At 38.4% G+C, this 15,798-nt stretch overlaps 2 long non-coding RNA genes across 2 annotated transcripts in view; one reads left to right on the forward strand and one right to left on the reverse strand.

The window, feature by feature from the left end:
* The first annotated feature begins 290 nt into the window (after positions 1 to 290).
* The window catches only part of LOC127637792 (uncharacterized), a 63,835-nt gene continuing 48,327 nt past the window's right edge, over positions 291 to 15,798 (forward strand). The window contains exons 1-7 of the long non-coding RNA XR_007969777.1: positions 291 to 550; positions 945 to 1,142; positions 1,939 to 2,036; positions 4,002 to 4,251; positions 5,967 to 6,116; positions 7,138 to 7,270; positions 7,485 to 7,585. This is a non-coding gene — a long non-coding RNA (uncharacterized LOC127637792). The remainder of the gene's footprint in view (positions 551 to 944; positions 1,143 to 1,938; positions 2,037 to 4,001; positions 4,252 to 5,966; positions 6,117 to 7,137; positions 7,271 to 7,484; positions 7,586 to 15,798) is intronic.
* Positions 10,992 to 12,460, reverse strand: LOC127637796 (uncharacterized). The gene is made up of 3 exons (XR_007969780.1): positions 12,050 to 12,460; positions 11,479 to 11,611; positions 10,992 to 11,120 (listed from the first exon to the last, which is right to left on the reverse strand). It is a non-coding gene; the product is annotated as an uncharacterized LOC127637796 (long non-coding RNA).

Below are 15,798 nucleotides of genomic sequence, written 5' to 3' on the forward strand. Positions count from 1 at the left end.
AAAATCAAGAATTTAATTTTCATCTCGCCCAGCAATAGTCCACACATTATTACAAATGACATTGTCAAATTACTCAAGTAAGCTTAATCTTTAATCTGGTGTAAAGTCATGCTTAAACTGTTATAACTTTAAATGTCCACACTGTAGACTGCAAATCATGTAATATTTACTGACTATAAGTATACATTACTGGACTTTTAGAAATCATAATGCTTACAGATAGGTTAGCTCCATACAGACTGCAGTCAGGTATGCCACACGGCACAATGCCTTTTGAGGTCTGCGGAGGTCTTTTGTTTAATGGTCTAAGTGTGATACTTGGACTATATAAATGAGTGTGTAAACTTGCTTGTTATAGTGTATTTATGTTAAGTTTTGCAGAGATTATCTACACTGCCTGACTCTGGGAATGTGCAAATGGTCTCTGAAAGCAGCACTGATGCCTCATTTTTCTCTGACTCAACACTTCACTCAAGACCTAGCACATCAGCTACCCTTCCACCAGAGGATATCCCATTAGGGTCCAGACCTGTAAAAATGGATGATATGGGTTAGCGTTGATTCATTAATTCAAAATAAGTTGACTCCATACAATTGGCCATTATTGTGAAAGATACTCCAATTGAGAAATCTAATTTTTAATACCAAATTGGCAATGGAGACATTGCAAAATGTCTGAGTCAGCCTGGTCCACACTTCTTAACATACTAGTGCACATGGCCTACATGGACAAGTGTGGACCATGTAGCCATGTGTACTGTGTTAAGTGTATGAGTCTGTGTGGTATATAGTACATTTGCTCATGGAGACTTTATTGACTCAAGTGCATTGAGTGAGCACAGAATGCAGAACAAGTTGATTCAGACATCTTGATACAGGTAGGAAGCAAGTAAATATCATGGATTGTGGCTTTAAACAACTTTTTTTTATTTTTTCATTTTCAGCTTGGAAAAGCATTGTCAGTCCAGAATTGGCAGCAGAGCATTACAGAAGACAGTGGCTGCAAAACAAAGAAGATGAGCCAACTCTGAAAATTAAAATAGACATCAGGGATGATGTAGAGGAGCAAGAGGGCACAATCCTCAACTTTTACAAGGCTCCCAACATTGATTGGGCTAGACCATTCCAAGCTAAACTACAGGGTACTGTAACTTGACGGACAGTAAGCTGTACATATGATGTACACCTTATTGGTTAAATTACATGTAAAGAGAGCATGGATTGTCTACTCACTGCTTTCTTGCTTTTTCTCATTTTTTAAAGTCCTATTCTAATATACATTTACTTAATTACTAAATTACATCTACTGCATTACCAGTGATTGTCATAATACTGATATATACAAAATGACACCTGGATGGTTCCTATGATTCTTACATTTGAAATGAGTGGCCTTGTCACCTCTCTTTCCCTTTGATAACAGGTTTTCTGTTTTTGATGCCTTAAAGAATAGTTAACCCAAAAATAAAAATTTGCTGTTAATTTACTCATCCTCGGGCCACTCAAGATGTAGGTGTCTTTATTTTTTTTTCTTCAGGTCCTTGGCGATTCATAAAATGCAAATCAGTGGCTACAGTCACTTGAGTCAAACAAAGCAACACAAACAACAAAAAATGATGACTATATATTGAGGTCTTATGAAGCGAAAAATCTGTGCAAGAAACTGAACATTATTTACAACATTATTACCTGTAATCCACAGCCTCTGCAAACTGTCCGTAGTGATGTCTGGTTCATGAACGAATAACTCTTTTGAACCAGTTCGTTTTAGTGAACTGGATGAACCGGTTCACCAAATCTGACTGAACCATCTGAAACTGTTTGCAGCTCGAGCCAGCAATGGGGGAAAATATATGAGAAAAATTATCCATAAATTTTTGTACGCTATAGTAGTGCACTCTTTTGACCTTGTGTGTTTGTAATTTATTGTCTTTTCAGGAGATTTGGCTATTGGGGATGGCGTGAATTCTAAGTGTCTTCGACACTTCCTAAGTATGGTAATGCACAAGTTGCAATATGGATTCACAGTGATTTTGGTAAGTCCACTGGACAAATCTGCTCTTTGAAAAGGCATAAAATTAGATGAATAATTTAGCTAAATGAAGTTCTTAAATATTTTATCAATCTTAGAAGCACAATAGGTTTCTTTTAATAATTCCACCTCAGAGCAAATCCAAATATTACATTGTTTTTTTATTTTTTCAGATAAAAATAAATTAATTAAGACAAGATGTTAGATGCTGTTTTCACACAGAGAATCTTTATATTACCAAAGACGTTACACCATGTTCCCAATTATTATGCACATGCCATTTTTGTTTGTTTTTCTGAAACAGTCAGTATGATTAAGGATTTTATTTTATCCTCAACAATTATTTTACAATGTGGATGTTATTACATGTGTAAGAAGTTATAATGTCAACAGCTTTATTGAAATTTTGAAAAATGTTGTTCCAAAACAGTCATATGTGCTGCATGGACCAATAATAAAAAAAAAAACACAATACAAAAAAAAAAACTATTTACAGTTTGTTGTCCTACATAAAAATAATTTTATTTTGGAAGGCACGATTCTTCTTATACCATAGCATAAAATGGTCCGTTAGGAACTCCACATATTTTGCACCTACCATAAAGGGACCTACCATCCCAATTCCCAATATTCCAGCCCAAATCATCACTCCAATACCACCTTGCTGATGTCTCTGTCTTTTTGGAATAGGGTGGCCATTCACCAACCATCCAGAACTCCAACGATCTGGACCATCCAGTGTAGCACGGCATTCGTCAGTGAATAAAAGTAGTCTTCAAGTAAATCTGAGTCCACTGAAAACGTTTCTCTTCGTGAGCTTTGGTTAGGGGTGGCCGAAATGCAGCTTTATGCACAAATGCCAGCCTCTGAAGGATCCTGCATCGAGAGGTTCTTGGACGTGCAGAGACACCAGTAGCTTCTAATACCTGTTTGCTGTTCAGCAGTGGCTTTTTTTTATAGCTGCCCTTTTAATAACATTAATTTGTCTGACCGAAACATTTCTTAATAAGCCTTTATCTGATCAAATTCTGTGTTGTGAATCACTCGCAAATCTTTTAAGAGTTCGATGATCTCTATTCAGTTTTCGCAATATATCAATTGTTTTCATGCCTTTTTCAAGACATTAAAAAAAGCACTTTCACGCTTTTCATCTTCATAAAGATCTATCTTCCCATATTGCATGTGAACTGTGACTTGCTTAATAATGTGGAACAACCTCTTTAAGTAGGTTTATCTTTACCTAAGATCACCTGGCAAACTAATTAACTAACCTGTCTGAGAATGATACCAGTTATCTTAAAACATATGAGAAATAAAACAAACGAACACTTTCTTTGAAAAACTAAAACCTGAATGTTTATTTTAATTAAATCCTGCTGATATATTACTTGCATAATAATTTGGAACATGGTGTAGATATACAAAGATGGTGCACTCATATTACTATGAATGGGAGAAAGTGCAATGCGCAATATGGCTAAATAAGTCCCACCTTCTAAATAAAAGAGCCAATCGCCAATTGGTAAAGTCAATGCGTCACTGCAGCTGCCATTAGAAGCGCTGTATGCTATAGAAACAATCATTGTTCTGAGACGCACGCTTAGGACTGCGCATTGGCTGGTCCAGCCTGAAAATGGCTGTTTTTATGATTTGAGCATTTAGAAACAAAAGTTCTTAGACAGTTGTCAAATTTCATTGGTGATTTCAAATGAAATTTAATCAGAAGCTTGGTGAACAGCTTTGGAGAATTCAGTTTCCCCATTCAAAGAGATACAAGCTGTACTTGCATGACTGAAATAGCTGAGAGGCGTTTAAAAGATGGCCGCAGAGTGAAGTCACTTGTCTTAAAGAGACTTTGATATTACTCATTCCAGATTCACTGTATACCTTTAAACTGTACTAACTGGCAAACTAAGGGATTGCCCAACTATCAAATGTAAAAATCCATGGTTTGATTATTTCCCTTTAGGAAATGCATGCAGCACTTTGCTATTTGAGGGCCAAACTGACCACCTAATCCCTTCCACCTCCCAAGTGTTGGCACAGAATGAGATGTTTATCATGGCAGGGAGAATGATAGGCCATTCTTTCCTTCATGGTGGCCCTCGTCTGACAGGTGTTAGCCCATCAGTTCTTCATGTGCTGTTAGGTGGAACGCCCCAGACATCATCACCCTTGAAGATGTGGCAGATATAGAGATCAAGTAGACCATAAGACCGGTATGTACCAAGAAGTGCAATGCAATCGATTAGTGACTGTTTCCATTGTTTAATCTCTGTACTCCAGTAAATTGTTTTTAAGTGAAGTGAAAGAATAATGTTGTAAGAACCATTAATGTTAAATATGGTCTGTAAAATCTACATTTTACATTTTTTTTATGCATTTGGCAGATGCTTTTATCCAAAGCGACTTACAGTGCACTTATTACAGGGACAATCCCCCCGGAGCAACCTGGAGTTAAAGGGGTCATGACATGGTTTTTTTTATTGTATTATTATGTTCCCTTAGGTGCAATTATAGTATTAATATATATTTTTTTTTAAGAAAAACTTTTAAAATCTAGTGATTTATGACCTTTTCCCACCCTGTTTCTCATCCTCTGATTCAAACAGTCTGTTTTGGGGGCGTTTTCCATTTAAGACTTCAGTGTTAACGCCCACTGTTATGATTGGCTAACGTCAGTGCCTATGTATCAATTATTGACGCCCCCAGCCAGAACAATATGCAAGTAAACTAAGTAAAAACACTGTGATTATTCATAATGAATGAAATTGCGCTTTAAAAAGTAGTTTAAAGTTTAAAATAGAGTACTTACAGTTTGCGTCGTCGTTGTTCCCAGAATAGTCGGCACAGACTTTTCTTTGAGCAACAGTTTTCTGGCAAAGCCAGCATCATATTGAGATTTGTTCTCAAAACAGTCATCCTTAAAATGTACAGAACAAACGCTTAAGTTAACACTGCCGTGACTGGAACGTCCGCAAAAAATAAACTGCATCCATTTTTCCCTGACGTCTGGATCTTTCGGCAGCTTATTCAGAGGTTTTGTTTGACCACAGCCAGGAACAGCACATCTGTGTGGCATCGTAATTTTCCTGTGCACAAGTAGTCTCTGTCAGAGCTCGCTGTCCATCGACTGAACACGCACGGCGATACGAAATGAGCGTAGTTGTCTTGCGCTTAAATCGTAGTTATCTTGTGCTGGAGGCGGTCATATGCAAATGCTGGTACGTCACTTCTAACCGACACGTCACTTCTAACCATGAATCCAGAATGAGCTGTATTTTGAGCTTGATTAAATAAATGATTCATTTAGAATGGGGAGGACGTCTTAAAATATTAAACTTGCAGGACGTTTTAATGATACAAAGACCTCATATATACCAAAAGATCAAGGCAAATTTGGTTTCTCATGTCATGACCCCTTTAAGTGCCTTGCTCAAGGGCCCAACAGTGGCATCTTGGTGGTGCTGGGGCTTGAACCCCCAACCTTCTGGTCAGTAACCCTGAGTCTCAACCACTGAGCCACCATAGTCTGGAAATGTATGAAATTTTGAAATGGAAAATGTGTAGGAACCCTTACAACAGCCACAAACTTCAAATGTAAATGCCACATACAGAATCAAACCTAGACCTTTTTTATATATATATATATATATATAAACTAATATTATAACACACAACTAGCAATCAGATAATTATCCTCTTACTTTGGGACACAGAAAAGTGAGTGAATATGTTTTAAAAGATTCACAATTTGAACACAGTTCACCAGATGTGAATGTAAATACCTTACAATTAAAGCTTGACCAGTCTCTTCTACTGAGAATGTCAGATATGCTGCATTTTAAAAGCCAGAACAAAAGTTGTGCGCCAAATATTTTGGACTGCACTGTATTTAGATGTAATTGTGATTGGTTTCATCATGATTTGAAAGCTTTATGAAGATGAAGAATCCAAGAACCAATGCAGTGGACTCCCTGAGGATCAAAGGGCAGCTGTAAATGAGTTCACACTGGCATGGGATCTCCCTGTATTAACAGAAACCAGCAGGACTTGGCTTCTTCATAATCTACTTCAACATGCAGTAAGTCCAAAGTTCCAGCACCACAAAAAATATATAAAAGATTGGGTCATTTGGGTGGGTAAAGTATTTCTCACATCTAACAGCGGACATTTTCATATTTTAGACATGGTTTTTTGAATGTACACTCCTGGTTACTTTTGCAGACCTAGTTGTAGTTCTCGTTGCTTTTGTGCAGCTGAAAAAGGCTTAGTGGTGTTTGTAACCCTTTACCAGTATCTCTAGTGCAGTAATTTATAAGCAAACTTATGGAAACTCAAGCTCCATCATTAAGACTGCAATAACAGACTGGAATTATTTTTACAGTATGGGACAGATTAAAGACTTTTAGACAGAGTGCAGAATAATTTCACATAAAATTTAGTTAGGCATGTGTTGTAAACTTTTTATCCTTCTAGAGAGTGGGAAACTCAGAAGGTAAGACCAGGAGACTCGGTTGTATCTTCAAGCAGGATTCTTTATTGAGAAATTCGTGCTGTCAGCAGCTGCAGGGACCAACATCTAACTAAGGGAACTTTACGTTGTAATTTATACATGCATTTAGAGGGCAGTGCTTAGAGATAGACACAAAGCACCCAGGTGATAACTTTAAAGCATGCAAATGATGTATACAGGCATAGGAAACCCACTCTAGATTGTTACCAGTCCTAATCCAATCAGCATAACTATTCAGATACAGAGATGCTAATCCAATCAGCCTAACTATTTAGACAACTGGGGCTGGGGCTCCAATAGCCATTAAAAGACAGAGGATGAGATTGTCAGTAGTCTGACTAATTTAATTTACAATAGAGAGAACAGAACTGGAAGGAAATCTCTTGCTGGAATACTCTTTCTAACAGCTGATATATTTATCATTTATACCTTAAATGCTAAATGCAGTCTACTCTACTTTCCCAGTTTATATATATGATTGTGTTTAACATTTTGTAAATTTGTAATACAACACATGGTAATGGTAAAAGGAAACAAAAAACATTGTCTTGGCAGGAAAAAGACTGTTTTATCCTTCTGATATTTTGAGGTACTTGGATGAAACTCACGCCAGTTGAAGCAGGGATTGAAGGAATCATTGATTTTTGCCACTTTTGGAATCTCGACCTGGCACAGTGGCATCAGTTTTTCCAAGTCAGTCAATGGCTGAATGCAGTGCTGAGGTATTCCACTTTATCTTATCTAAAAGTGCTATCTGACAAATTGAAACTGTGGCATGTATCTTAGTATCAATATGAACTTTTTTTTCTTGCAGCAGTCAGAAATGCAAATATGTTTGATGCATACACTAAGCCACAAAAGAATGAAACCTACAAGTGGTGATAGAATGTGTATAGTTTTAATGATCATCTTGTTTTATTACTTTGGTTATTCTAGACCACATCAAATGGCCTGAGGAAGGAGGGTTGGAGGATGATGATGACAGTGGGTACTCAAATGCAGAATTATGGGGTACTTACGTCAGTTTATGAGAACAGGTAAATTGCATATCAATATTCTTTCCCCTTTGTAATGTCCATCTAGTGGTTTGCATTTTTGTTTTTAAAATTTTTGCAAAAGCACCATTATTATCATGGTTCATTAAAAAATGTCACTGTATTTAAATTTTTAATAAACTTTGTAAGCTGTGGCTTATTGTAACTTTTTGGGAAGTTGCATTAACGGTTTGTATACAACGCATGGAGAAATAAGATGAGGGCTTGAGACGAAGAACCATATAAATCCATATTTTCAGATTTTGAATAATAAATTTTTTTTAATTTGGACTCTGAATATTATATTACTATTTTTTTGACTTGAAGATAGACAACAAAAGCTTCACAATTCTAATGAGAAGATTTTTTAGTATCAATCTTAAAAATAAAAAGTTAATTTACATTTCTGGAATGTGGAAGAACAGTATAAGTCCAATTCATCATATCACTTTAAACCACTGGAGATTTGATTCCTTTATCTTAGTTTTAATACAGTAACAGAACCTTAAAGAAAATATTAAGCATTTCTTTCAATTTCTTTTATTTTTTTGCCAACGTAAATCACAGAACAAAAACACGGATGATACAGTACGAACAATGAACAATACACAGGCCTACTTATAGTGCAGAAAATAAACGTCAGTACAAACAATAAACCGTACATACAATCAACAATACATACAACAGTATTAACTGTAAACAATACATATTTACAATACAGACATACATAATCATTCCATGCTATGGTTCCATATGCTAGTTTACCATTTTATAATACATTTCATAAATCACCCCATTCATTCATTTACTGAATAAATAACTATATATTCCTATTATACAACATAAGATAAGGCATACAAGATAAGCTAGAACTACTATTATGATTAATTTTACACAATATACACAATATACCCCACCTTACCCTGCACATGACCTACACATACCAGGCTACTCTTCACATTCTAATGTCCCATAAAATGCTTGGGCCTCCGCTGGCATGTAAGCTAGCATTTTCATAAGATCCCGGTGCTGCTTCTTGACGGGCAGAGGGTCCTCATAAGCGCGAGCATACGTGGTGGAGAACAAGGGAGCTGGAGGTGGGTGATCAGCCAGGTCTTCTATCCCTCGTAGAGGCTGTGGCTCCCTTTTGTGTGGACACACCATGGATCAGCAGCTGAAATCATGATTCAACAAGAAATTCAATAAAGATTCTTCTTTCACGCACATATCCCCAACACTGTTAATCTCAGAAAACCAACTCTTTAGTTTTTTACCTGTCACTTTCAACCACGTCATGGATGTGATTAGCAAGCCAGGTGGACGCTTTAATGTTGCATCAGGGAGCTGCCTGAAGTCTGCACATTTCATCTCAATGACTTTGAATGGATGCTGCTGCCTTGCTCCACGGATCATCTCGGCGACATCGCTGGGGGTGTGGAGTGTGGACACCTTACGCCTCTTGTCCAGCGTGGCAAAAGAACGGTCACAGGGAAGGAAGGAGTGACCAGACACCATGAACTTCTCTATCTGACTGAAGTTCCCTCTAGATACGAGCAGGGCCATGAGGTTTAGGACTCGCCAGTTGTTCTGCCCACAGCATCGGTCACTATAGATGACGAGCTTCCGTTCCTTTGCCTGGACTAGGGGAGCGAAAGATGTTTCTGCCCACTTCAAAAGACAGCTTGCCACCTCAATGGAACCTCTGAGCGATGCCCTCATGCCAGAGGCACATTGTAGGAGGATCGTCAGTGCCCATCTCCTGGATACAGAGGTTGTAGTTGATAGTACATGTTGGAGTGTGTCAGGTTTGGCGTGAACACTACCCCCTGCATGTCGATACAAATGACATGGCAGTCATCATTGGCTTTGGCCCTCGCTGTGTCAGCCTGCAACTGGGTGTACGCTTTTTCAGCTTTCCGGTGGTGAAGCTCACTCTCGGCTGCGATCTTCAACCTTTCTCCATCTGTTGTAGCAGCTGTTAATTTTGAGAACAGGGCGTCACATTTCACACAAGTGTCACTTCTTGGCTGCCCAAAACTGAGGTTCTGCTGCTTGAAGTAGTCCCTATAGAGCCAGAACTTTGCAGTGGATTTTGGATTGTTTTCCTTGTACAGGCGGAACATGCGGAGCAGGTTTAAATCAGGGCTCAGGTACTCCCTCTCCACATCTCCCTTCATCCGTGAGTAGTGGTTCGGTTGGCGTGGGAAGCTCAAGATATGCTCTCTTATCCCCTCTCTCACTGCAGGATGAATGCTATGAGGCCTAAAATATAAACAACATAACTCATGAACAAGGGAAATATAATAAACTATGCTGGTCTGTTTTGCACAATTGCATTGTTTCTGTGACCATAAATGTATAATTCTAAACCTTCCTCTAAACTATAGGATTTTGTTTTTCACATACAGTCATTAAAGGGATACTTCAGGATTTAGCATTAAGCTTTGTATCATTAGAAAACCGAATTCTTTTTAGTATTTTTGAATTACCATGCTTTCCTCCCTCATATCCCCCTGAGATGAGAGATTTATTTATTTTTTGTCTGGAAAAAAATCCTCAGATGACGCACAAATCGTCATTGTTTATATGCACACATTTTGTTTCAATCTAACTGAATTTATTCCGATTTGTGAATCTGAATGTAGTGTTTACATGAATGCTAAAACGCACACATCAATCGATCACATGTTTAGCATTGCAATCTGGGAGTTGTTGTCTTTCATCCCCATAAATCAAAAATAAATTCTGGCTTTTCTCAGTCTAGAAGCTCCAAATTCAAAAATAATTTCACATTTCTACTACATAAATGACCCATTTTAGATACACATTAATCTTTCCAGAGCTGAAGTATCCCTTTAAGATCCACATGTTGTAATGATACAAAGAATAATCATACATTACATTTGCATAGCACTTTACCTCTGATATCAATCTCAAAGTGCAAAAATATGTTTCCTGACTGGGCAACAACAGTGAGCTGAATCCTAACCATTACGGTACGTGCACGCTGGCGTTATAGGGTGGCAAGGCACCCGACGCCCTATAATGCCAGCGTCCAGTGCACCATTAGACCAGGGAATGTTGTAGGGCAATGGATGCTGACAATGGTGCAGCTTTAAAAACTAACAGGACGAGAGCATGAGGTCCTTCAAGATTTTTTTTTTTTTTACTTACCTGTTCTTATGTTTTCCTCTGAAGTCCTCTAATGGAGACCTGACTTTATCTACCTGCTCTGTTCCCTCAGACTGACTGCCTAACCTTTCTTGAATAACCTTTTCAAAGATAAGTAACTTTAAATATGTTATGGACAATGTATCTAATTAAAATCATGCTTGTAATAAAAAGTTAACAAACGGAAAACGCTAGGCTATATAAAACTTGCCTGTAGGCGACTGTTGGTCAGTTGAAAGACTGACATAAATGTGAGCTTACAAACAGCAAGTCTTTGGCCTCCTTGTTGCACATGGTACTTGAAGGTGTACTTCCTCTTAGTATTCTCAGTGTCAGGTCCACGTGGTCGTCTGCGACTCACCTTGTGCTAGAAGTAAAAAGACATTTACCATAGCGTAGCAGGCTAGCCGTAGTGTAGAGCTGTCAAGTTAGGGTCATTAAGTACGTGAGTAGGCTTTGGTTAGGAGGATGAATAAGCCATGTGTATGCCTTTTAGGGCACCAAAGCACTGTGGTCTGTAATGCACTTGGTGGCCAACTTGATGCTGATCATCCTTCATCCATCCTCACAAAATTTAACATTTACAGTGATCAGGCACATGCGCAATCTTAGTGAATTGAAGGCATACAGTAGTATTCAATTCACTGGTTATTTCATGGGCCTACATTGTGATGCATTGCATACTGTTGACATGATATGGTCATGAATTGCTTAAGTTAGCCTACCTGCTCCAAACCAGAGAGAATGATAGCCTGCTGCCTCATAAGAGACAGCATAAAACTCTGTGAAGAGCTGGAGTTTTCTTTGTTCTGTTGGGTTTGAACACTGCCTGGGACACGTCTCATTGCACACCTTGCCCTTAACAAAAACAAAGTCACATTAGCTGGGTTTTTTTTTTTTTTAACTAAAAAAAAAAAATTCTCAGCTTTCATTTCGACCCATTCAAGACTTGATTCGCTAAACAGTCAGCTGTATGAACATTAGTAACGTTAGACGCCCAGTAATATGCCCCCTGACTGTAACCAGCTACGTTACAAAGTAACTGGCTAGCCAGCTAACATTATCCTGCTAGCTAACATTAGGGACATCAAACGCAGCTAAAATGTTTCGATTAATTTATCTGTGGTTATAAGGAGTAGCCTACAGCATTCATTTCGACCCATTCATGTATTGATCCATTAAACAGAGTGAGCTATATGAATAAACTGTAGTAGACGACGTCCAGTAGCCTACACGCCCCTCTGACTGTAACCGCTAATGTTAGGTAGATACTTTGTATATGGTTCTTTCACTCACATCTTTCGGTGGACTATTTCCTCGTTTTTGCTCTCCTCTCCGGTTCACATATGGTTTCCCAGCATCCCTCAAAGACTTCCTTGCTCTGTCCTTTCATTCATGTTCACTCTCCTATTTGCCGAGGTTTTGCCTTTTAATGTCCGCAGCGGACATGAAAGCAACCGGTGTCTCCATTTTTCGTTAGTGGACATAAACGGTTTTTCCGTGTGAGACTATTTTAAAATTTTATATACAGAGTTTTGGTCGCGCGAACACACCCCCAAAGTGATTCTGTATACAAAGTGGCACACATACATTCAAGTCACATGGTTATCTAATTTATTTTTTTTTTTTTGGACTTATACGGTTGTTTGTCGCATGAACGCAGTATAAGATTGAAACTGCCATGCTGAGCACTTGAGCAGAGGATGTAATGAACTGACATAAATGTCTTGTCCTAAAAATATATTTTTTACTGTAACTGTAGGGTTGGAGACTCAAATCTCGGTTAGCAATACTTTGAGAATCCTTGTCCCCCTTGTGCTTTTTGGCTCATTTTATTTTCAGTGTCCCAAGAGCAGCTGAAACAGCTTGTTAAGTTTTGGGTTGGATGGGAGATACCCATGGCTAACATGAAAGTAGAGGTAGTTCGAGCGGAATATCCCACTTCACATGCTTCCGCACAGGGTTTCCGTTGTCCGGTAATTACCGGACATTGGCCGGTAAAAAAATTAAATGTCCGACAAAATTAAATCTCTCCGGTCAAATTGTCCGATTAAAATTGCCTAATAATCCCGTCCCCCTAACACAATCTGAATTTGAGAATAAGCCTAAAATGTATAAAGCAAAAATACACCGATCTCTTGCTATGTTATAAAGGAACAGGCTCTATCGTTTGAAAGTTATGAAACAACATTGCATGCTGCATTTCAAATAAAGCGCACGCCTAAAACGGCTGCAATATAGACCTAAACAACGAACGATTGAGTGAGACGTTTCAAATATGGCCAGGCCCAGGCAGACTAGCTTTAAAAGCTTCTTTCAGAGGCCAGACGATGGTGAATCAGGAACATCTCATTATAGATAGATCAGTGCTTCTAATCCGCGCATTCGTGCAGTTTTTTTTCTCTATCATCAAAACTGAATAGCCTATGTTCATCAGTGCATGGTTACAGTCTATATCAAGCAGGGACACGTTTGTGTGCATTTTATTTTGTGATTTCACCGGAATTAATAGAGTCTCCGCAACGGCGATAGATTTAAACGCGCGTCCTAGTGAAGATTACGCAACTCGCGCAGCGCGTCGTCCATGCAACTGATAGCAGCGGACACGAGTGCTCAGCTTGATTTCAAAAACAACAGATTTTAGCGCTAGATCTCTTATTTAATAACGGACTAAATGAATGATCTGCTAGTTAACTGGAGATGTTTTATTTATTTGTATTAGGTACATCCGTGCCTCAATGTTTCAAAAAGTGAATGTGTGTGAAACCACAGTAAAAAACATTTGGCGTTGATTGACGCCAATCGGACGTTCATGTTTTTTTTTTTTTTCGTCTATTTGAAAGTTAAGCTAATAATAATATGTTGCATTCTATACGGCCTGATTATGTCATTTTTTAAGTTGCATAGACTGCCTCCAGTTTTCCTCAACTTGACTAATTAAGAGGCGACATATTTGACCGGCATATCATCAAAATGTCCGTGAAACGAAACCTCTGTGACCGGCACCATTTTTTTTCTAGTGGAAACTCTGCTTCCGCACCCTTCGCTTGCCTGGTTACTACAACAGTTACAGAGAATTTAGGGATCACTTAGAGAACTGCATTGCCACAAATGACAGTGGGTTTGGATTGTTGTAGAAAGTGAAAAGTTATGATTTGAAAAAGTTTAATTTTGTTTTCCATTTGTATTTTAGCTGTATAATTAAAAGAATCTAAATGTTGTTTATCAAAGCATTGATCAGTTTATTCAGTGTTCCAAGATGTTGCAATGTTGGCTTTTATTGAAATGGTTTAGAGATGTATTTAACAGCTGTTCAAATGTATTTACAATAAACTTGATAAACAAACAAACATGTAGTTGCGTTTGTGATTGCATGGGGAATATATTTTGTACAGAAGACCCTTCACCTATCCAATGCTGTGCATATAGTCCAGTGCAGCTAAATATCTATCTACTCCCATGCATGTTGAGGGTCCCACTGGGTCCACAGCAGCACTAAGTCCAGCCAGGTCATCAGGTCTTAAAGAGCAGTCACTCTCAGGGACATGGACCCCACAGTTGGGTTCACAGGGTATAATACCACTACTTGCCCAGTTAATCAAAGGGATGTGCAAATCCTGAAGATAAGTAGTCATTATTTCTCCTGCCACAAATGCATGCTGTTTTGAATATAATTTACAAATATTTACCTCATTGTACTCTGAGCTGTGCTGTAGACCCATGTGCCACAGTTGATTGGGAGTGAGATTTCTCTCAGTTGAAAGGGGGTCATTGTCCCAGCCATCTCTGAATACATCAAGCTGGGCTTGCAAGCGGGGAATAAAAACAATGACCGCAGAAGAGATGAACACTACTGGACAGGTCAAGTAGACCACCCCCCTCCAGCTGGTGCAGCACATCGTAGAAGCGGTATGTGACCACTGTGAACACATCTCGCCAGAGTCGTTCAATTCTGTTAAAAGCCACATACATTTATTTCAGCATTTATTATACTTCTGTCCAGAAACAAATTATTCCAACTGAATAGCGATTGTAGCATGCCAATAAAAAAGACAATAACAAATCAAAACCTACACTTTGCAATATAATTGTACTGTTTTATCAGTAAGGGCAAAGTTGAAAAATAAATTACTGTACTCATGTTAGGCAAGTAAGGGGAAAGAGAATTCTAATTTTGGCCTTGGTTTGGTACTAGCAAAGTTTAACAAAATAAAAATAGTCATGGATCATCCAGATACCAGCGCAATATTAAAAATCAAGCATATGTAAACTTTTTACCCGTTTCTATGGAAGCTGGTTTCCGCCACAGTTAAAAAAAGGTGATTTTGTAAGTCAATATAATGAGATACTAAGTCATTATTATGAGAAACTCATTATTACGAGATGAGTATATTTCCTGAAGAAAATGTGAGTGGTGCTTGCCGTGGCAAAACTCGTCAAACAGCATGTTATAACTTGAAAAGAACAAAAATTATGGTCATAAATCAACCCAGAAGTCTGTATGATTTTCTGGTGCAGAAATATGTGATTTGTTACTTTGTTACTCGGTTGCTAGGGTAAGCCCATGTGGTTGCTATGCAGTTACCAAGGTAATACAATACATGGCTCCTTTCCATCCTGAGTGAAATAAGTCAACCCAGAAGTCTGTATGATTTTCTGGTGCAGAAATATGTGATTTGTTACTTTGTTACTCGGTTGCTAGGGTAAGCCCATGTGGTTGCTATGCAGTTACCAAGGTAATACAATACATGGCTCCTTTCCATCCTGAGTGAAATAAGTCAACCCAGAAGTCTCTGTTTTTCTGATGCAGAGATATGTGATTTGTTACTCAGTTGCTAGGGTAACCCCATATGGTTGCTAGGCAGTTACCATAGTGATACTAATGAAGTCTCCTTGCCATCCTGAGTAAAATAAGTCAACCCGGATGTCTGTACTGTTTTCTGATGCAGAGATATGTGATTTGTTACTCGGTTGCTAGGGTAACCCCATCTGGTTGCTAGGCAGTTACCATAGTGATACTAATGAAGTCTCCTTGCCATCCTGGT

This window comes from Xyrauchen texanus, chromosome 45 (assembly GCF_025860055.1).
Source record: "Xyrauchen texanus isolate HMW12.3.18 chromosome 45, RBS_HiC_50CHRs, whole genome shotgun sequence".
Classification (NCBI taxonomy): Eukaryota; Metazoa; Chordata; class Actinopteri; order Cypriniformes; family Catostomidae; genus Xyrauchen; species Xyrauchen texanus.